The sequence below is a fragment of the Ambystoma mexicanum genome, chromosome 4q (genome assembly GCF_040938575.1).
Source record: "Ambystoma mexicanum isolate Mex_15411 chromosome 4q, UKY_AmexF1_1, whole genome shotgun sequence".
In the NCBI taxonomy this organism is placed as follows: Eukaryota; Metazoa; Chordata; class Amphibia; order Caudata; family Ambystomatidae; genus Ambystoma; species Ambystoma mexicanum.
The window spans coordinates 314,019,083-314,042,503 of NC_090928.1; the positions used below are offsets into that span (position 1 = coordinate 314,019,083).

Genomic DNA, 23,421 nt, shown 5'->3' on the forward strand with positions numbered 1-23,421 from the left:
GTCGAGACACCTGTGGGAACGCGAGAAGGTATGACATCTGTTGTTGGCAACGTGTTTCGGTGTGTGAACACAGGGAAATGTCTCTGAAATTGGCTGAAAATGAAGACCATTCTCAGACTTTTTGCTCTGGCCACCCACCGAAACACACCGCCAACAACACATGGTCTACCTTCCCACTTCCACACATGTGTCCCGATGAAAACTGTACCTCACATGTGTGGGTGCACCTACCGGGGGTGAAAAAGGAAAAGGGTAACCCACTGGTAACCCCAAGCCTTTCGGCACAGCACATTTTGAAGTAATTCCAAGGATGAGACAGCTCAGCCTTCGCACTGAAGGGGTTAAAGACTCTGCTGTCACCAATTTCAATCAATGCATGATCTAGGTTTAGACCTTACGATTTGTTAATAGTGAGCGCATATGCAAGAGATGGAGAGAATTGTTCTCTATGTATGCACATGTCTATGAATAGAAGGAAACTTACTATTTTACAGCCTATTTCTTTTACTTCTGCAAGTTTGTCAAAGTGGATGTTGACAAACAATGTTGCCATATGGATATGTTTGGCAGCCAACAACTGTACCAATTGCTCCATTGACTAAACCTTGTTCTACGTCAAGGTTACGTTTTTGAATTACTGTGCAGTTTAGACAGAGTTAATACTTTTTCTAATCCAGCTGTGTTGGAGAAGTATTTTTCTAAGCTAGTTAGTCATGCTGTTGCTTGTTGAAACACAGGGAGTTTCATGCTGTGCACCTCTGGTTTGTCTGTAGAGCTGATATGCAATATGGGTTTAATTTCTTTTTTCAACATGGTATTGTTGAATGGACTACAGCTTGCAAGGGTTGGCATTAAGGACATGCATTTTATATTTTGTTGAGTTCATTGTTCTATCACATCAGGAGCAGATGTGTTTTGCCCACATAGCTCATGGATTAGTCTAGTATTTATCAGGGATTTTGCATCTTCGGCAAGCAGACAAGTTGTGATGCTTTTTGAAATGTTGGCATGGGTAGATCTGCAGACTGATGCATGTTTTGAGTTCATTTTCTGCAGAGAAAATGTTGCCAGAGAGTTCTATTTCCAATGCTGCTGAGTATGTTGGGGCATTGTTTGTGTCCTAATGTTTTGAAGATAGGTTGACCTTTTACTGGTGTTAACGTTAGGTCTCTGAAAACAATTACGTGTTTTCCTCCAAGCAGTTCTTCGTAGTCTGTTTTTAGGACTTCTTGTATTCTGAGATGAATGAAAGTCAACATGAGGTTGGAAACTGTGCTTACTTCATCTATCAGGAGCACTTTCATTTGTTTCCGAATTCTGCGTACTTCAGTAGCAGCTTATGCTGATAATTTGGAGTATTCTAATTTGTTTTGGTGTTCTACCCGGAGGAACAGTAGTCAGTGTAAAGTTACACCTCCTATGTTGTAGGCAGCTAAACCCTCTTACAACAGGCTTTCTAGAAATTTGCTGAATATTAGAATTAAGAACGTTTGACCAGAACCAGATTCACCACTAACATACAGGAGCAGAGGTTTATAGTTTTTACAGCTACACCCTTTAGTTTCATGTTTTAAACGATGTTCAATTTCTTCAGTGACTTCTAGATAAATGGTGAGTTGTTCATCATTTAGCTGTGATTTGAGCACTGACAAGTCTTCTTCAGTTTGTTTACATTGATACATGGAGTTTTATACCTCAGTCAGGACTATTTCTGCTTCATTTAGAATTATTGGTTCTCCAAGGTGTTCTCGGCTTCCTGTAAGGGAAGGTTAACTTCCCTCAGGAGTGTCTTTATCTAGTAGAGCTTCAATTTCTTCCTCTTGTTGTCGATTAATTGTCACACATTTATTAGTATTATTTAAAATTGATATGTGTTAAACTGCTTTAATTTGCTTTGAATGCAGCTTCAAATGCGTCATGGTCACCTAATAATTATTTTCTGTTCTCCAAGGTGTAAGAAGTTGCAGTAGTGCCATGTAATAAAGTTCTGTATGTTGCAGAGATTTCAATGTTAACTTCACATGATTAATTATGCTGGGTTTCGTAAGTATTACTAGGATTCCTTCACAAGTTGCGACTGAATATTTGCCAGTTGTCTCATTTAGTGTCACATTTCTTTTGTACGAGTTGTTTTTGGGCTATGTCATACAGGCACATGTTTCCCAAACGAGTACTTCTGTTTGGGTAGTATGTATCAATTAAATTGTTTTTAAAATGTCCTGGCTTTTGTGCTCATTCGTGGCTATTGTTTCTATCTCTTGGTAGGATTTTAGTACTATTTCTTTGGGATGTAGCTGGACCAAGCTTTAGCCAGACAATGTGTTCAGATTTACCATATAAGGCTGTATGTGTTAAAAGGTTGAAAAAACAAGGGGGTCCTGGGAGTCCCTCTGCCAGACATTAGTCCCGGTTATGAGAGACTTACCCCAGAGTCTTTAGCTCACTATCTTTCACAGAGGAGAAATATCTAAAACAGATCAGTCTTTGTCCTGCCCTAGGGCAGTCCAGCACCAAAATTCTAAGCAATTCTGCTCTGACAAGTGTACCAACAGCAACTCCAGACATACGTTTCAGTCTGGTTGTACCTCATCAGTAGGGTGGAGCTGTGCCTCTCTAAGAATGTTGACCAAGGGGTCCATGTCTGGATTCCTCTAGTAATTTAGGGTGAAGCCCAAAGTTACTTAAATATGCAAAAAACAAGGGGGTGCTGGGGGCCCGTCTGCCAGACATTAGTCCTGGTTACGAGAGACTTACCCAGAGACTTTAGTTCACTATCTTTCACAGAGGAGAAATATCTTGAAAAAGTACCAGCTGGAAATGTGTAATTGGTTCTGTGAGACAAGCATGGTATCAAGAGATTGACACAGACGGAATCGTTTTAAAAACCTTTATTTAAATTGTCAGGGTGGTGTAACTTATATATTGTCCTAACTCTAAGGAGGGAATGTTCCCTACCTAAATAATACTAAGGGAAGGCTTGATCTTCTTAGTACAAAAAAATGCTTGCCCTCACTTTTAACTGATAAATTTAGTGTAGGGGATGATACAACTAAAAGTCTCATTCAATCTCTAGTTCCCTTTGCAAGTTCAGGATTGCAACCGTTCCTTCTTGAAATAATAATTCACCAAAACAATATTCCACAGAAGCTAAGAGGATTCCTTCCCCGAAGCTGCGACTGCTGATGCACAAAAACAATATTCCAAAGGGCTCAAGGGTTACCTTCTACAAGCTTCAAGCCCTGTGGCAGATCACAATGTTCAGTCTTTATCTTGGTTTCACCATTCTCTTCACCTGGTTGGGGCTTCCTGGTCTAGGTGAAGTTAACAGGCCACCCATTCCACCCACTACAGGTCCTGCAACCAGTTGCCCACTTCCGACCTCTTGCCATCTTGACACTTTCACAACACAGCTGTTCACAAATAGGGTTGCTTTTCTACCCCTTCCTTGACTACTTCTTCCTTCTTACTCCCTGTTGGCTTTCAATTTGCAAACTTTCATTTCTTCTTGTCAATATTGCCTGTAAAACATAACCTGTAAAAAGAGTGTTCAAATAGTGAATACATCGCTAAAAAAGTGCAACTGATCTCTTCAAAGTGTTACAACTTGCATGTCGTCTTATTGAACATTTTGGTTTTGGCTTCGAATTGAATGATGGAACTTTTAGTTTTGTTTGCACATTATAATTGCACCCTGAAGCTCAGGACATGCTCGAATACACCCCCATGTAACAGGGAAAGTTGTGAGGTATAGAGTAAACTTCAAAAATATTAAAATAATGATTTGCCACACTTTGATATAATCCTTCTATATTTGCTGAAAAGAAAAAAAACAATATCTAATGCATTTATGATTCCTTTGTATATAGGGAATAGATGTAAAGTTATGTTTTATTTAAATGCAGGTAACAATGTTCCTTCTTTTTGACAATGGGTTCTAATATATATATTTTTTTTTAACTTGACTGTACCTGTTTTGTGGCGTCATATCGATGATAATCCTATGCGGACTCCATAATAGAAGGGTTTTACCTATACTCTATTGTCGATACATCTTTACCTCTATAAAATCCTTGGTGCAGACATATAGATTTATATGAAAGAGACACATTCTTTACCTTTTATACGACCAACATGGTTCTCTATTTAGCATTATGAATTTGGATGTTTTATGCACTATGCACTTTATGATCCAGCAATTGTTTGCACGCACTTTGCACTTTATAAAAAGGAACCTTTTGCGGAATGATGAACAGAGCAGATGTCCATGCACATACCTCAGAATGTGAAAAAATCTAAATTTATAGAGATTCGCTTTATTTGACATATATTGGATAATGTATCCATTTAGTAAAGCATAAAGCTGAGAGGCTTATATAAATAAGAGAGGTATGTGCATGGACGGAGAGCACTATGCACTTTATTTTATTGCTGCTATGCATGTAATTTCGCTGCTGGAATGCTATTTTTGCACAGACATCCAAATGTTTTATACTTGGCAATTTTGCACATATCATTACCGTCTATATGCACCTAGTCCGAGGTCTATTTGAGTACGCTAGACTCTAGTTTGCATAGGTTACCATTGCTAATTTACGATCATGTAGCTAGGAGTCACATCTGACCAATTCCGCCTTTTTGATGCATTGACAAACGCATTCTTAGACATATAAATTATGTCTAAAAACTATGGCATATTGCTGAAATTGAAAAATGAATGATTGATTTGTGAAAATAATGCAATATTTTTATATCACATACTGTGTGTCTACTATGCGCTTACAAATGATGAAAGTAATTCATGTGGCACATATTGGAGGACAAAGTTAGAACTCCTTCATGAGTAATCACATACTGTTGAATCGTTCCAATATGGCTGCCTTACAAAACATGATGAACAAACAGTCCATAGCAGGAGGACACTCTCTATGTGAAATCAGAGAGTCAGCCGGGGGATAAATTGCAGTCCATTCTCTGTGTTGTTGGTAAACCCACGTGATCAAGCGGTCTGTGTACCGCGAAACGCGTCGTTCTTTGTTTTCCTTCCTGATGTACTCACACCAATAAAGAAAATGTGTTGCCAGGAGTGCTGAGGAGTTTCTTTCCACTTTCTTTTGCTGCAAGGATACTGGTTCTTGATTGCAGCTGCTCTCTGGAGTGCATTCCACCTGCTGTCTTTTTCAAAAGGCATTCTTTTCATATATATATATATATATATATATATATATATATAGCAGAAGGAAGCCTTTCCAGAGAAAGGCTGCTAGTGGAGTAAAATATCCGTGCAAAAAATAAGAGGAAAAAAAAACCACAAGGATTCCTGGCAACAAAAGTTTCTTCTTTAATAGTATTTAGGTGCAGGAAAGGGAAACATCCTGATAAGAAAGGAACGACGTGTTTCGCGGTATGCAAACCGCTTGATCACGTAGGTAACAATCAAAACAGATGATGGACTGCAATTTTAAGCTTTGACCACTCTATGATCGTCGGTATAGAGTGTCTATCTGTTGTTTGCCGCTTTGTCACGTTTAAGCAAGCGGACATCTTTAAACATACAAAAGGTACACAGTCAAAGAGGGTGAGTACACATAGACTACATCTTTACATATAAAGAAAGACATAAAATGATAATTAACGGATGCAATTGCTGTTTTTATATATATATAAAAAACTGACACAGAAAAAATGTTGTATATAACATTTGTGAATGAGCGAACATTCATTGAAAGCATTTGATTTTAACATGCTGTGTCGTGGTCTGGCTAATGTTTAGCAGCATTACTTCAAAATACTAATACTATGTGCCGCTTTGTAAAAATACAGCAAAGCAACTTAAGTAAGGTACTCCTTAGCACTTATATCTGCCATCTGTTTAAGCAGCAAAGTGCAGCATTCTGTATATGGCTATTAGAAGTAAAAATGCTGTAATTATATATATATATATATATAGTCCAGCGGAAATGGGCAGTGGTATAATGGGAAAAAATGCCTAATGGTAGTATTGCCTATTTAATTAGGCTGTGCAAATATGCAAAGAAGCGGAATACATAAAAAAATGTTTATTATTATAGGTGCCAAGAATAAGATAGCACCTAAAAAATGTTTGCGTATTATAAAGCAGCAAAGAATAGATATATATATATATTTACATCTAAATAGTTACATCTACCATTTTTTGTATGTCATGGGAACCATTTGCCCGTGGATGGATTCTTCAACGAGAACTGGAGCATCACCATCACAAACGGATACCATCTGTATCTTCTGGGACGAATGTGCTGATCCTATTTGTCCATTTGCGGTGCCTGTCATCAGGACAAACATGCCTTCATTTCATGCGCAGAGCAAAGATTTATTTTGGATGTGTAATGATAGTTTTTTCTCCCAAACGAAGTGTCATGTGCTTTGAAACAAAATGGATGATGCAACTGCATTGAATTCTATTTTAATCCATGGAACTTTCCCTTGATTAATTCAAGTACTCGGATTAAAACATTGACAAATGAAATCCGAAAGATTGCACAGATGATGACTGTCAACCTAAACATGATTACTATGTCTGGGAGTAAACCATCTGTTCGTCTATCGAATATGTGCAAAAAAAGTTGTAATGGTTCTGTTGGATGTATTTAAATGTTTCTGTTGCAATAAGAAATATAATGACTAAGTAAATTCTCGGCTGTGTAATTATTGAAACGTGTAACTTGTTATCTTTTTGTGAAAAGCGAGAAAACATTAACTGTGTTATGTATCCTTTGTGTTGTGTTAGGTAATGTGATGGAGTAGTTCTTTATAGTGGACTTCTGACTATGCTCTGCACCAGTGTCATGACAAGGGGCGTACCATATCGGTTTGACATGTTGTCAACTTGAGGGGCATGTGTTCTGATTTACTGCCACCGGGGCACTTGAATTTAGGGCTACTGATGAACGGATCAGATTATCACAAGATGGAGATTTCCAAGTCATGTGGTACGCATGTTTATATATCAGAATATCGAAGGTAAGATGTTTTGGAGAAAGAAAAGTGATCACTTGATTTATGCTAGAAAGTACATACCCTAATCATTGGGCCAGTACAATTTCCGAGAGAACTGATCCAATATTTAAAGGAGAAGAACATTCTCTTTAGCACTGAAGAATCTGATTTCTGATGGACTGAAGCACTCACCCTTCTGAACCACCACCTCCACCTCTGGTTTCTTGGATCTCATTCGTTAATACCCTGCTTTAACCTGGGGCCACAGTTTGGCTTTTCCCCGCCTACAGAGACTTGCTCCTGGGTAAGGCACATGTCCTATCCTAGATCTCTTAAACAATCCCCAAACTGAACAAGAACCTCACGATATTTAAGACGGCTGCTCTGGCTTAAGCATATTCATGTGATAAATGCCATAAACTGTCAGTTCACTTCCTCTGATATGTTTAGTGCAGTTATTACCCCATACGCGCATTTGATAACTTAATTAGAAAACATTGAAAATGTCCTATAACATACAAATGAACGCATCACCTTCTGCCAATGGTCTGTGCACAACACACAGGGAATAGAGAGCAAGATTACATAGGAGTTAGGAATATGTATTTGGCTATCCCCCAGCCATGACTAGCAGACTAGCAACATTGATGCAACATTCGTAAGGTTGGAACAGGCACCAACTTGTGCAAGGGACATGTGCTGTCCTTGGCTCTACTTCCCCACACTGCTCAAGAAAGTTTTTTTTCTGTAACTGAAAATGAGTTGGGAAGTGTCCTTTCAGGTGATTGTACAAACCAAAGGATTTCGCTATAAAACGGTGTTCACTCATGGTATTGTATTCCAGGCAATTCCAAGTATAACTCTGATGAGAAACCATTGGACTGTGTTAAGTGACTCCAATCAAGCACTCCCACTAAGTCAGTGCCTTGTCTGGGATTGCTCAAGGGAAGCCCTTATTTATATATTTTTATGACAAGTTATGCTCTGGATGATAAACCCTTATATAACGCCCCTCTTTGAATCCCCCTGACCTCACTGAGCCAAGAAGTAGGTTTGTTTTGCAATTTAAAAGTTTTATTGGAAAAATTAAACAATATATATATAACACTTTTATAATAAATTAATATTTGATATCACACTTAGGCATACAAATATAATGTTGATCGACAATATATAATCTCACACTAGCACACTTCTTTACAATCAATGAGGAGTTAGTATAGGAAGGATAAGGTAGCAGAAAATACTTTTATGGTTTCAAGGAAAAGCAATGAGGGAAAAATTGCAGCACAGAATAAACTTGATATGATTTCAAGAAAAGATAATATGATCACTTTTTCTTTGACAATTCCCTCCCCCCTATGAAAGATAAGGAGATGGAAGGAGAGCACACAATTCTCAGGAATACAAATGCGATACAAATTTCCAGTTCCCCCCAGCGAGCTTAGAGGAAAACAGGTATGATTTTAAAGCAGGCAAAATCCTTTTGAATGTGGTGGCAATGAAGTGAAAAATACGCTGAAAATGCTTTTAATTCCCTCTAGATGTTCAGGGTGAGTGAGAGATAGTTTAAATCAGTTCAGGTCAGCCCTACCAATGATTCAGGTATGGTTATCAGGTTGAAAACGGGATTCAGTAATGGAAGCAAACGACAGATATTTTTACACGTGGTTGAAATGAAGCAAACTGTCAATTCACAGCACTTTTTTCTGAGTGCGACGATCGCGATTACGGAGGAACTATAAGGAGTAGCAAGTCGGTTGTAGGCTTGTTGGAAAGCTTAGAGTCTTAGCTTTAAGATGAAAGTTAAACCATGAAGGTAGTTTTTCAGAAATGAAATAATGATTCAAAATGGCAGAATGACACTTTTACAGGTTTAAAATCAGAGAAGGGACACACAATTCTATGATGCAGTTCTGGACAGGTTAAAATGGTTTGGATCAGATTATTTTAGACTAAGAGATTGGTTCTGGCACAGTTCTAGCTGAGTACTCGCACTCTAAAGTTGAAATAGGCCGTCAAGGTCTGATCAGGTTTAGACTGGACTCGTGGCGGGTGGTTCTGTAGTCACAGCTCTCTGGGTCAGCTCTGCTCTGCACTTCACAGCGGTCTGGTCTGGGTCTCTCTGGTTCTGGTCTCTCTGGATACAGCACTGCTTTCTGGGTCTGCTACCGGTTCTGGCAAAAGTTCTTGGCAAAGAATCCAACAGCTCACCCGGCTGTAGAATAGTTTGGTTGGATGGCTGGATTCTGAAGGCCTGCTGAGAAGAGTTCTCAGCTTGTGGGTTAGGCCTTTGCTTTAAGTTCTGTAGTCTATTTGGAGTCTAAGTTCTGGATGTTCCTTCTAGATGTTGTGTGGTCCGGCAAAATGCTCCGCAAGAAAATCGAAAAATGAATCTCTTGCCTGTCCAAGCAGTCTCTTTTTATGTGTTTTGAAAGTGGGTGGGTTGGCTCATTCTGCATGCCCAACCCTCTCATGATTTGATAGGTCAAGGATTCTCTGTTACCTGATTTGAGAAGGGATAGTGTGTCAGAGTGAGTCAGAGTCTTACAGTCTATTGAAGAAACGCCCCTTTGCTTTTACTTAGAAAATGAATTTTTCATAACTAACATGTTTCCCAGATACACACGTCGTTGAAATTACGTACACATTTCACAGATTAATTTAAGATACACTCTCGCCCAACTCTGATCCCCCTCAGAGACTGGGTTCAAAAATGGCAACATTTTGTGCTTTTTAGTGACTTTCACCATATTCGTTTTTCCTCAATTTACACAGACCTGCACCCCTTCCCTGACCATATTACTGGACATTAGTATGTCTCTATCCTAAACACAGTGTCTGCAATATTAATAAATAGCGGGGTTCGGTCCCAGAACACTGTACAAAGTGGAATTTGGGCTCAAATCATGAGGGCTTTTTTCATTTTCAGGATCCCCAAATTGTACATTTCTGTGAGCTTAATACAAGATTTTAGAAGCATTTAACTTAAACATATATTTGCTGCAATACGAATTCACAGTCCTGTCTGGCCGCCCCTAGGAACTGGGGGAGTCAGGGATCACATGTCTCTCCTTCTAGGCAGAGCTCTGTTTACAGTCCACATCCAAAATCAGCATACCCCATTCAATTGAAAGGGTCTAATGTGTTGGGTCCAGCAGGCTGCAGGGAAGTCCCCTCCGTCTCAATCAACAGGGCCATGTGATACCCTACCTCCTGGTGTGGGTCTCTGGGGTGTTAAGAGTTCTCAGCAAGGGCAAGTCTTTTGAACTTTTAATTACATAAGACCCCCTTCTGTCACTGCACAGTTCTGCAAGACTGCTCTTCTGTCAGGATTTATAGAGCGCCAGCGCCGGTCAGTGTCCAATGCCGGTACTGCACCTATTTTTGACAGCTGTCTTGAGTTAATAAATTTCAAAAAGAAAGGATTTTACTTGATAGTATATGATCCTTGCTTGACATGGCATTGATGTGGATCTGTAGTAGAGTAAAGTAAAACACTCAACCATAGTTGGATTTTTGTTTGGTGGTTTCGGGCCCATGATCTTAGCAATTTTTGACATTAATAAAAACGGATTTTGCACAGAACCATCCTTCTTTGCACTGGTGGGTGGCAGGTCAGGGGACCATTTTGGTGTGCGCAAAACTGCACGGTTCTCCTGGATTCTGGCGCAAATGTGGGCTTTTCCGCCATCTTGGATTTCCTAAGCCCACAGCACCAAATGTTGCATCATAATAGTCCAAACGTGGGTCAGGACACCCAACAAACCCCCCCCGCCCGACTGCGCTTTGATTTCGAGTTGAGGGGGAGTCGGGTGCAAAGGATGTTTTGATCCACGCGCTGGGATGTGCGCATCATCTTCTTCCGATTCCGCAGATGACAAAGTTCAGCATCTTTTCCTCCATCAGGGTGGATCGATCAGTTCTCCTCGCCGGTCCTGATGGGAGTTTTGGGCGGGACCCCGGGCCCCTCGGATCTTTGCTCCCGGTCCCCAGGTCATCTTCCGTGGTCAGTCTCCAGGTTTTCTTTCTCCTAGGATGACAAAGCAAAGCGGCAATACCTATTTGTAGACATTTCTACCCCACTATTGATATAGTGGGGCAGCATTTACATTTTATAAATCAAGACATTTACATCCTTATTTAAAAAAAAACAAGATATAATTAGAAGACATTTTCATTCAAGAATCATAATATTTTAGAGACTATATGTGTGATATTTTAGGGTTGGAACTGAATTACTCTGGAGCGGTCCCCTCTGGTATTGCAGAGGACTCCTCCAGTTGCTGCAGTGTGTGCCTGGGATGGCAACACTTTAACTGATTTATATGGACCCACTTGTCTTCCCCTTCCGCCAAACTACCTTTGGGGAGGCGGATCTTGTAGGCAACTGGGGAGATCTTATCTACAATTTCAAATGGTCCCTTCCATGTAGGCAAACATTTTCGCTGTTTCGCCTGGTTTCTTTGGAAATTGTATAGATAGACCCGGTCTCCCACATTGTATTCTTTCCGAGTGGTCTTCAAATCGTAATGGGTCTTCATGCTATCAGCTGATCTTTCTAGATTCCGCTGAGCATAGGCAAAAGCATGTTGAAGGTGTTTCCTTAAATTCTCCACATACTCATGAGTTGTGGAGGCATTTATCAATGTCTGCTCTTGGGTCCTGTAGAGCAAATGCTGGGCAAGCACCATTGTGCGTCCAGTCATCAGCTCAAATGGTGACATTTTAGTTGCAGATGAAGGGGTAGATCCGATGGCCATTAGGACCAGAGGTAATCTGATATCCCAACTTGGCCCAGAATCTGCCACAAACTTCTTTAAGATGCTCACAATGGTTTTGTTGTAACGTTCAACTGCGCCAGAAGAGGCTGGCCGGTAAGCAATGTGTAGCTTCCTTTTGACCCCCAGTATCTCCCACATCTTAGTCATTACTTTGCTGGTAAAATGGCTACCTCTGTCTGACTCAATCCTTTGGTGTAGACCAAAACGTGAAAAGATGTGGTTGATCATCAGGGCAGCTGCTGTTTCTGCCTTGCAGTTTGGGGCTGGGAGACATTCCACCCACTTGGTAAACAAGCACATGACCGTCAACATGTACTTGTTTCCCCTAGAGGAGCGAATCACGGGGCCTATGAAGTCGATTTGCAAATCTGACCATGGTAGTGTCATCCCCCTCTTTTGGAGAGGCGCACGGTGTGTGAGGGATGTTGGCTGAAATTGTGCACACATCTGATACCCCTTCAAGTATTGGTTGAGGTCCTGCCCCATGTGTGGCCAGTAAGCAACCTCTCTTAAGATCTCAAGTGTTGTATGAAACCCCCTATGACCGGTGGTGGCCGCATCATGGGCATGACTTAACATCAGGCTTCGGAATGAGGTAGGGACCACCCACTGATCATGACCAGCTTGGGATTTCCTTACCAACAAACCGTCTTGTATTCGGAACATTTTCGAACATTTCATCAACACTCTAAGGTCCTCTTTCCCAATGTAATCGGTATCCGTCAGAGGAAAGTTCTCAGGTTCCTCAATGTGTTGGTAAAACTTACCAATTATTGGATCCCCCTTCTGAGCTGTAATCAAATCAGCATCTGGGGTCTCCTTTCTCCATTGTGCAGTTGAAATATCATTGTGAACATTTTTCTGGGACCTAGTGATAGCAGTGACCTGGATTTCCCCCAACAGGGACTCAATCTCTATTAGATCCCCTTGGATGGCCCCGGTTTTGGCCAGCTGATCTGCTAAGTCATTTCCAGTTTTGTCTGGTCCCTCTACTTTGGAATGACCCTTGATGTTCTTCCAGTAGATGGTCATCCCATTTGAGGTGACCAGATCATCAATATTTTGGATTAACTTCCCATGTTTCAAGGGTTTGTTATTAGCACATAACATGCCTCTGGTTTTCCAGTTAACCAGGTGCTCCACAAACCCGTTCCGTACATAATCTGAATCTCTGATTATGACCAGTTCGTGGAGTTGATGTTGGACAGCAGTGAGGATGGCCTGATGCACAGCCATCAATTCTGCCACCTGACTACTTCGGGGACCAATTTTGTACCCAGCGGTGGGTTCTGGGGACTCATTCACACATGCATTCCCTACGCCGGCCACCAGTTCTCTCCCCATTGTCAACATGGTAAGAGCATCCATCCACATAGACAGTGTGCATTCCCTCACACTTGTCTTCTTCAAAGACTTTGTGTGGGGAATTAAGGTATGCCTCCATGTTGTCCTTGATTTTTAGACTTTTGTCCTCGAGACAGTTTTCTCTGGCACAATCATGCAAGTCAGCCAGACCTTGCGTGAGGGGACTCTTCTTGTTTTGGCCATATCTGACCTCCACAGGAAAGCCTTGCATTGACAGAATCCAGGAAGTAATTCGGGAATTACTCACATTTCTGGCCCGGATTTTGTCACTTTGGAGGTATTGCAGAGGCTGGTGTGGAGTCTCCACTATGATGTGTTCCCCCTGGATGAACGGGCGGTAATTCTTCAATGCCCACACCGTTGCCAGGAGTGCCTTCTCACAATCGTTGAATTTTTCCTCCACAGAGGATAAAGTTTTGCTCGCATAGGAGATTACTTTATTGACCTTGTCATGCTTTTGGTATAATACTGCCGTCAAGCACGTATTAGAGAACCCTATCTCCAGGAAAAACTCCTTGTTTCTGACAGGGTAAGCTAGGCAGGGCGCTTGTGAGAGGCTTCTTTTGAGCTGTCTTACTGCCTTGGATTGTTCTGGACCCCATTCCCACTTGACCTCCCCCTTCAAAAAATGAATCGGGGGTCTAGTGATCTCTGCGTAGCCCTCAATGAACTTTCTGCTGTAATTAGTCAGTCCAAAGAGGCTCCTTAGTTCCCGCAGAGTTGTGGTATCCTTCAGTTCTGAAGTGCTTCCTCTTTCTTCTCCTGGGGACAGAGACCCTGAGGAGTAATCTCATGCCCAATAGAAATTAACACGGGTTCTACACCACTGTGCTTTCTGAAAGCAAAGTTTTGCTCCGGCGGCCCTCAACTGTGTCAGAACATAACAGATCTCCTCTGTGTTCTTCCACAGATGAACTTTTGATGAGGACATCATCTACATAAGCCAGATTACCCCTCACACCCAGGTCGGGCATGGACTTATGTAGGAAAATGTTGAATTAATTGCCGGAGTTGAGGTATCCGAAGGGAGTTCGGGTCCATGTGTACTGCTGGCCCCCAAAGGTAAAAGCCAGTTTGTATTGGTCCTCCCTACTGACAGGCATGGTCCAGTGTCCATTGGTCAGGTCTATTGCAGTGAATACCTGTGACCCCTGAATCTGGGCCAGCCCTTGGTCAATGTAGGGCAGAGGCCATCGGGAAGTATGGACCTGTTTGTTGAGCTCCCTAAGGTCGGCGCAGAGTCTCCACTGGCTGTTTGGCTTCAATATTCCCAGCACAGGATTATTGAAGGTGCTGTGTACTGGACGGATTATTCCCCGGGACTCAAGTTTCTTAATTATTTCAGTAAGGGGCTCCATGGATGCGAGAGGCAAACGATATTGCTTCAAAAACACTGGAGTCATGCCAGAGTCCGTGGGAATAATTGTTGTGTGGATGTCGGTGCGACCACAGTCATATGAGTCTACCGCAAAGAGATCTTGGAAATCCAAGAAAATTTGTTTCAACTTTTGCTTCTGTTCCAGAGTCACGCAGGCATCAGCTAGGTTGACTCTCTTCCACCATCTGCCTGAAGCCTGGAAAGAGTTCTGGTTTCGCTATCTCAGCGGCCTCCTCCAGCTGGGTGGAAAAGTCCCTGGTCAGAATGCTGATTTGGACTGGTGGCTTCAGGTGGGAAAGGCAGCCCTCATGGACCTGGAAAATCACCTCATCCCTTCTGAAGTCACAAGTCACATCTTCCTTGCCATAAGGGCATGAAGTGTACACCAGGAAGTTCCCCCCATGCCGGGTAAAGATCCTGTCTGGTGTTGTATTGTCCTCACTGTCACTGTCAAAACAGTCCTTGGGGATTGGTCCTAACAGTTCCTTCCCTAAATCAATGGAGAAATGTCGGTCATCAACGGCCATTCCAGTAATGTTGCCCGCGGCTAGAGTAATACTCTTTAAGTCGCTATTATCCACTTCTATTGGAATGGTGTCATGTTCTATGTTGACTAATGGTGTTGGGTTTACCCCCAACCCTTGCTGTTGGAGAGAAGCATTTAGATGAAATAAGTATCAGGGTTTTTCAATTTTTGTCCTCTTAACTTTCACTTCCAGGGAGAATTGTCGGGTCCTTTCTGGGATGGTGACTTCCTCTTTAACCTGAATTTCAACTGCATAAGGTAGCAATTGAGCTGACCTAAATGCTTTTTCTGGATCATCAAAGCCCATGGGATTATCCGCTAATCGGGACCAAGCTTTGAAGTTTATTATGTCCAAACTAATGGCAAAGCGATTGAGAATATCACTGCCTAAGTAAAAGGCGGAGGTGACGTCTCGCACGACCCAACAATTATGGACTATGCTCTTGTTGCCAATGGAGATTTTGAGCATGCACCTGCTTGGCAGGAGATGTTTGTAATTGGGTGTTTCCAGATCCATTTTCCATTTGTCAATCAGTTTGAATGTGGGAGTGGCTGGATCTTTTGGAAGTTGGCGGAACATGCCTTCGCTGATGAAGCTCTTACCGTTGTTCACACACACTCGGGCGAGAACAGAGTCCTTCCCATCATTTAACTGAACAGGGATGAACAACTGCTCTCCAATTTGCTGAATATCAGCCAGGCTCTGAGCTGATTTCACATCTTTCTGGACTATCAGAGTGGGAATGCCTGATTGTGGATTAGTAAAGAATTTCAGAGTGTTTCCTTCCAGTGTGGAATGCCACCTTAAACTGGAAGGAAGGTTGATTTTCAGAAATAGAGAGGACCCCCCATCACCAGTCTGTTGCCCTACTGCTATTGCTGTCACATCTGGAATTTGGTTGTTCTGGAAGTGAAATTCTACTTGGTCAGATTTTTGTTCAACCATGGGGCACGTGCCGTTTAAACTAACATGGTTGACACTCTGCTTTAATTTTATTGGTCGGCTAGTCTGGGTCCAGAGGACCTTGTTTACACAATCTATTAGGGGTGACAACCTTCTCAGGAGGTCATTCCCTAGTAAACAAGGGGTGCCCTCTGGAGTCACTACTCTGACCGGGAGATTCACCTTGTGTCGCCGAATTTTGATGTCCAAATCTGCAGTCCCCTCGACAGGAATTTCCTTTCCGTCAAAGTTTGCAGTTGTCCAGGAAGAGAGGTGAGAGGATTACGGTAATTCTCCCCCCTTCCTGCATTTAGTTCATCAAAGGCCCTTTTGGACAGAAGGGTTGCTTGGGATCCAGTGTCCACAAGTGCCAAATTGTACCCTGCCCCTGTACTTGTACCGGGGCATTGTATCTTCCCTCCTTCTCCTCCAGGGGCACAGATAATGCACATTTTTGGACAACTGGTGGGCTAATTTTCTGGTGTTGGACGTTGGGAGAGAAGAGATTTGGGCAGAATTCTGTGGAGAGTCATGGGAATCTGCAAGAAAAAGTTGGCAACTTCAAAGAGGATATTCGAGTTCCCCTGGTTCCGGTCCTGTGCCGCCCCCCCCTTTTTGGAGGCAGTCACCAGAATGGGTTTGAACCCGGGGTTTTGATGCTGTTGGTTCTGGGATAGGATGATGGGCGGCGACAGCTCAATCCCCACATCTACCCAGTCTATTGATGCGGTTTTGGGTTCCCCTGCTTCCGGTTCTGGGCCGCCCCCCCCTTTTTGGAGGCAGTCACCAGGATGGGTTTGAACCAGGGGTTTTCAGTATTGTTGGTTCTGGGATAGAATGATGGGCGGCGACAGCTCAATCCCCCCCATCTACCCAGTCTGGATTGGAATCCCTTTTGGACCCATTTTTCCTTGGGAGGAGTTCCCCCATCTCTGAAGGAGAAGATCCTTTCCCCAGGATCCTCTTGGGATCCCTCTCCCTCAAATTGGAAGATCTGTACCTCCTTCACAAAGTGGGTCTGTTTGGGTACTTTGTTTCTCCTACCCCCCCCCTCTGCTCCTTGGGAGGCAGACTTTCAGGGGCAGGAGATTTTGTTTCCGGTTCCTGGGTTTCCAGGGGTTGTTCACAAGTGGGGAAGGAAGCTTCCTCCAAGGCTTTATACCCCCCTTCCCCTTGTGCCTCCTCCCTGGGAACCGGTGGGTTATCGGGGTGCTGCCCCCGTCATTGTTCTGGAGCAACAGGCCCAGAGTTTGGGGCATTCTGCGGTGGCATGCTCATCTGAGGGTTCTGTTGAGCCCTCAGTACGTGACCCAGATCCCGTGCCATATTTTGGACCTGGCGCTCTAACTGTGAAACCCGCTCAGGCTGATACGGGGTTCTATTTTCTTCCCTGGGCTGATCCCAGGAAGGGTAGCTATCCCTTCTCTGGTAGTACCCCGGGTTGGGAAGATTTGGGTACCCCTCCACCCTTGGCCTCCCCTCTCCCGGATTCGGTTGTCTGGGCTCAGGGAGTTGGGGAAAGAAGGATGGATGATTTGGGGGCTGGAAGTTGGGTGGATACCCGGGGAACAAGTTTTGCCCAGGATTTGGTGAATTTCTGCCCTCCTGGGGGAAGTGCAGAGGGAAGTTCCCTGGGTTGGGTGCTTGGTTGGATCCCCCCCCCCTTGGGCCGGAGGAGTCCACACATAACCCAGGATTGGACTGTTTCCCTTATAGCGGGGATTTATAGGGGAGCGAGGGACCCCATTTGTGGGACTACCTCCTTGACTCCCTGTCTGTGACTGGCCCGAGGGCCTTCTGGGCTTAGTATTATTCGGTGCAGGCAGGTTTTTAGGCCCCTCCATCTCCAAATCTAAAACGGGGGCAACCTTTACCTCTGCCACCTTGGCAGCAGCAGGGGTGCTGTTGGTTTTGGGGTTTTTGGGCTGATTCTTATTTTCCACCGGTTTCTGCACCTCATAGATGCGGGTGGCTTGCTCAATGACCCAGTCTAAAGATCTTTTCTCGTGAAAGTCTCTCACAAGCTGGGTCATTATCTATTTGGGTAAGGCATGGAAAAGACGTATTAACAAATCCTTTACTGTCCGTGCATACCCTTTTTGTAGTCTGCGCAAAAGCATGCTTTAACTCCTGCACAAATTATTGTGGGTCCTGGTCCTCCCCACATTGCAAATTGTAGGCTGCCTTGCGAGCCTCTTGGGGATTTCAGTGAACAGAAAAATGTTTCAAGATGGCCGCCCTGTAGGTGGACCATCTTGAATGATTTTGGTCCTCCAGCCCCGCAAAGAAACTGGAGTATTCTGGGGAGAATGTCCATTTTACATACTGAATGCAGCTACTGCTGTCTTTCAAATGGAAAGTCTCCATCATTTGCTCATAAAGCTCCAAGTGTTCCCAAACAGAATACTTGGCGTTCTTGTGATAAGGGGTGATGACACTCCTTATTGCCTTGATCTGCTTTAAGAGGTCCTTAAGCAAGGTCCTTTTTGCCTTATTGGCTTTTTTGGTTCGGGTAACCCTGGTCCACTCATCCTCTGACTCAGAGGCACTGCTCCCAGAGGTGCCCCCCGTCTGATCTTCCAGGTTTTCCCGGATTCTGCAAGCCTGGGAATGGCTGGCAGAATGTGGGGACCTAGTCTCCTGTGTCCTGGGCTGCTCAGAGGAGTCTACAGATCCCTCCTTGCTGCCAGGATTTGATGGGTACCCCCCCACTGACCTAACTGGGCAGAGGTTTTTAGGATGCCCTTAGTGGGCCTACTTTCCTGGGGTTCCCCACTAAATTGCACTGTGCTTGGGTGCCCATACCCGGATGCCAGCTCATCCATTCCTGGGAGGTACTGGCCTATGAACCTCATACTTTTGGCTGGATAGTAATCTGTCCTCCCTGTGGCCCTGTGCTCATGTGCGCCAGGGGACATTGGGTGGCAGAGTCCAAGGACTGGGAGAGATGAAGGCCTCTGGTACTAGGGCTCCTGAGGTTATGTTCAGGTGTTTCCCTTTCCCAGCGAACTTCATCTCTGTCAGCCCCTGCTCCCTGTTGCAATGCAAGAGCCTGCGCTTTCAGTTCCTCATTTAAGGCCTTACTAGACTCTATCAGTCTCTCCTGCATGGCTACCTGTTGCTGGAGCCTATCATTGTGCTGACAGAGAGCCTAATTTTCTCTCTGCGCCTCCTGATTGGTCCTGGAATACTGGGCCAGTCTTTGCTGCAGGAGGGTTACCTCCTGAGTCCCATCCCTACTGGCCTGTTCCTTTCTTGCCAGAGCATCTTCCACCTCCTGGTGTGCTTTAACAAGTTCTGGTGCTCTTTTTGGAGGTCACCCAGCCTCTGGAGGGCCAGGTGATTTTCGTCAATGTTTTCTTTTAATTGGCAGACTTCCTGGCCCATACGGTGGTGTTCCTTTCCTGACTAAGCTTGCATCTGTGCCGCCAGGTCGTCCCTTCTGCCTTTGAAAGGCACCAGCTTTCTGGGGTTCTTGATCAAACTCTGCCTGGGTATCCAGGTCTTTCAAAATCAGTTTATTGCTCTCTGTCTTCTCCCTATCTAGGTGGCTTTGCAGGGTGACTACCTGCTCTGCGCATACCCTATTGAAGTCCAGTTGTTGCTCCAGCTTTTTCTGGCTCTGCAGTAGGGTGTCCAAACCTTCTTGGTACTCCTTCTGCAAGGCCAGAAATCTGTTATCCTGGTCAGACTTTTTCTGTTGCAGGATATCCATATCCTCCTTTATTTTAATAATATACTGCATACTATCATTTTCTGACTCCTGGCTCTTCTGCAGCCTCTGCTCAGAAGAGACCAGGTCAGATTGGGCCTTCTCTAATGCCATCAGTTGCCTTTTTGCCAGATCTTGGCCTTCAGCACATTTGTCCTGTATGGCTCCCATATATAAATATAAATATGCTGCTACCCTGGCAATCTTGTTGTGCTCATCCTTGGCCTTAGGGGCTATATATAGTTAACTCAGGGCCACATGTAAGGGGCCCTGATCTCTCCATTTTTTCTGACCCTGTTTCAGTGATCTGGGGTGCGATTGCCTGCAACCAGACCACCTGGTCCTGATGAGCCCACTCACCTCTCACAAATAGCTTATGTAAGAGGTGTTCTCTGGCTATTTTGATATCTACCAAGGTCGTCATTCTGGAATTTGATTTCCTTCCTGACTTACAGAAGTTTGTATTTTATTTTGCAAAATAGACCGTTTCCTTAGAGGGTTTCTTTGAGGGGTGTTTTTACAGTGTAACATGGCGTGGTGATCCAACAGAATTTATATATCCTGTCAGTTAGCACACTGTATTAATCTGCACAAGTGATAGATCTAATCCAGAATCCCTGGCACAAGCCCCCAATCTGTTAAGTGACTCCAATCAAGCACTCCCACTAAGTCAGTGCCTTGTCTGGGATTGCTCAAGGAAAGCCCTTATTTATATATTTTTATGACAAGTTATACTCTGGATGATAAACCCTTATATAACGCCCCTCTCTTTGAATCCCCCTGACCTCACTGAGCCAAGAAGTAGGTTTGTTTTTGCAATTGAAAATATTTTTTGGAAAAATTAAACAATATATATATCACACTTTTATAATAAATTAATATTTGATATCACACTTAGGCATATGAATATAATGTTGATCGACAATAGATAATCTGACAATATCACACTTCTTTACAATCAATGAGGAGTTAGTATAGGAAGGATAAGGTAGCAGAAAATACTTTTATGGTTTCAAGGGACAGCAATGAGGGAAAAATTGCAGCACAGAATAAACTTGATATGATTTCAAGAAAAGATAATATGATCACTTTTTCTTTGACAATTCCCTCCCCCCCTATGCAAGATAAGGAGATGGAAGGTGAGCACACAATTCTCAGGAATACAAATGCATTACAAATTTCCAGTTCCCCCCAGCGATCTTAGAGGAAAACGGGTATGATTTTAAAGCAGGCAAGATCCTTTTAAATGTGGTGGCAATGAAGTGAAAAATATGCTGAAAATGCTTTTAATTCCCTCTAGAGGTTCAGGGTGAGTGAGAGATACTTTAAATCAGTTCAGGTCAGCCCTACCAATGATTCAGGGATGGTTATCAGGTTGAAAACAGAATTCAGTAATGGAAATAAAAGACAGATATTTTTACATGTGGTTGAAATGAAGCAAACTGTCAATTCACAGCACTTTTTTCCGAGTGCGTCGATCGCGATTACGGAGGAACTATAAGGAGTATAAGTCGGTTGTAGGCATGATGGAAAGCTTAGAATCTTAGCTTTACTATGTAAGTTAAACCACGTTCGTAGCACCTACGATTCCAAAGATACGGACGTTTTTATGAAGGTAGTTTTTCAGAAATGAAATGATGATTCAAAATTGCAAAATGATACAGGTTTAAAATCGGAGAAGGGACACAAGATTCTATGATGCAGTTCTGGACAGGTAAAATGGTTTGGATCAGATTATTTTAGACTAAGAGATTGGTTCTGGCACAGTTCTAGCTGAGTACTCACACTCTAAAGTTGAAATAGGCCGTCAAGGTCTGATCAGGTTTAGACTGGACTCGTGGCGGGTGGTTCTGAAGTCACAGCTCTCTGGGTCAGCTCTGCTCTGAACTTCACAGCTGTCTGGTCTGGGTCTCTCTGGTTCGGGTCTCTCTGAATACAGCACTGCTTTCTGGGTCTGCTACTGGTTCTGGCAAAGGTTCTTGGCAAAGAATCCAACAGCTCGCCCGGCTATAGAATAGTTTGGTTGGATGGCTAGATTCTGAAGGCCTGCTGAGAAGAGTTCTCAGCTCGTGGGTTAGGCCTTTGCTTTAAGTTCTGTAGTCTATTTGGAGTCTAAGTTCTGGATGCTCCTTCTAGATGTTGTGTGGTCCGGCAAAATGCTCCGCAAGAAAATGGAAAAAGGAATCTCTTGCTTGTCCAAGCAGTCTCTTTTTATGTGTTTTGAAAGTGGGTGGGTCGGCTCATTTTGCATGCCCAACCATCTCATGATTTGATAGGTCAAGGATTCTCTGTGACCTGATTTGAGAAGGGATAGTGTGTCAGAGTGAGTCAGAGTCTGTCTATTGAAGAAACGCCCCTTTGCTTTTACTTGGAAAATTAATTTTTCATAACTAACAGGTTTCCCAGGTACACACGTTGTTGAAATTACATACACATTTCACAGATTAATTTAAGATACACTCTCGCCCAACTCTGATGGCCCTCTGAGCCTGGGTTAAAAAATGGCAACATTTTGTGCTTTTTAGTGACTTTCGCCATATTGGTTTTTCCTCAAAATTTACACAGACCTGCACCCCTTCCCTGAGCATATTACTGGAAATAACTATGCCTCTATCCTAAACACAGTGTCTGCAATATTAATAAATAGCGGGGTTTGGTCCCAGAACACTGTACAAAGTGGAATTTGGGCTCAAATCGTGAGGGGAATTTTTCATTTTCAGGATCTCCAAATTGTACATTTCTGTGAGCTTAATACAAGATTTTAGAAGCATTTAACTTAAACATATATTTGCTGCAATATGAATACACAGTCCTGTCTGGCCCGCCCCTAGGAACTGGGGGAGTCAGGGGTCACATGTCTCTCCTTCCTGGCAGAGCTCTGTTTACAGTCCACACCCAAAATCAGCATACCCCATTCAATTGAAAGGGTCTAATGTGTTGGGTCCAGCAGGCTGCAGGGAAGTCCCCGCCCTCTCAATCAACAGGGCCATGTGATATCCTGCCTCCTGGTGTGGGTCTCTGGGGTGTTAAGAGTTCTCAGGAAGGGCAAGTCTTTTGAACTTTTAATTACATAAGACACCCTTCTGTTCACTGCACAGTTCTGCAAGACGGCTCTCCTGTCAGGATTTATAGAGCGCCAGCGCCGGTCAGTGTCCAATGCTGGTACTGCACCTATTTTTGACAGCTGTCTTGAATTAACATTTCAAAAAGAAAGGATTTTACTTGATAGTATATGATCCTTGCTTGACATGGCATTGATGTGGATCTGTAGTAGAGTAAAGTAAAACACTCAACCATAGTTGGATTTTTGTTTGGTGGTTTCGGGCCCATGATCTTAGCAATTTTTGACATTAATAAAAACGGATTTTGCACAGAACCATCTTTCTTTGCACTGGTGGGTGGCAGGTCAGGGGACCATTTTGGTGTGCGCAAAACTGCACGGTTCTCCTGGATTCTGGCGCAAATGTGGGCTTTTCCGCCATCTTTGATTTCCTAAGCCCACAGCACCAAATGTAGCAGCACAATAGTCCAAACGTGGGTCAGGACACCCAACAACTGTTGTCGCTCAAAATGAGTCCAAGGCAACAATCACAATAACTTTCATTTTTATTTTCCCACTGATTGGGACCACTGTGTAATTGTTGCATTTCTGTAAAAGATGGTGCCTGCTTCGTCGATTGTCTTTGCTGCATATTGCACCTCCTGCAACACAAGCCAACGGAAATACAAAGAAAATGA

General features: G+C 43.3%; 1 protein-coding gene across 3 annotated transcripts in view; it reads left to right on the forward strand.

Annotated features, from left to right (window-relative positions):
* Nucleotides 1–23,421, forward strand: part of LOC138468510 (formin-2-like) — a 609,148-nt gene that overhangs the window by 243,724 nt on the left and 342,003 nt on the right. The gene's annotated exons all lie outside the window — the stretch shown is intronic.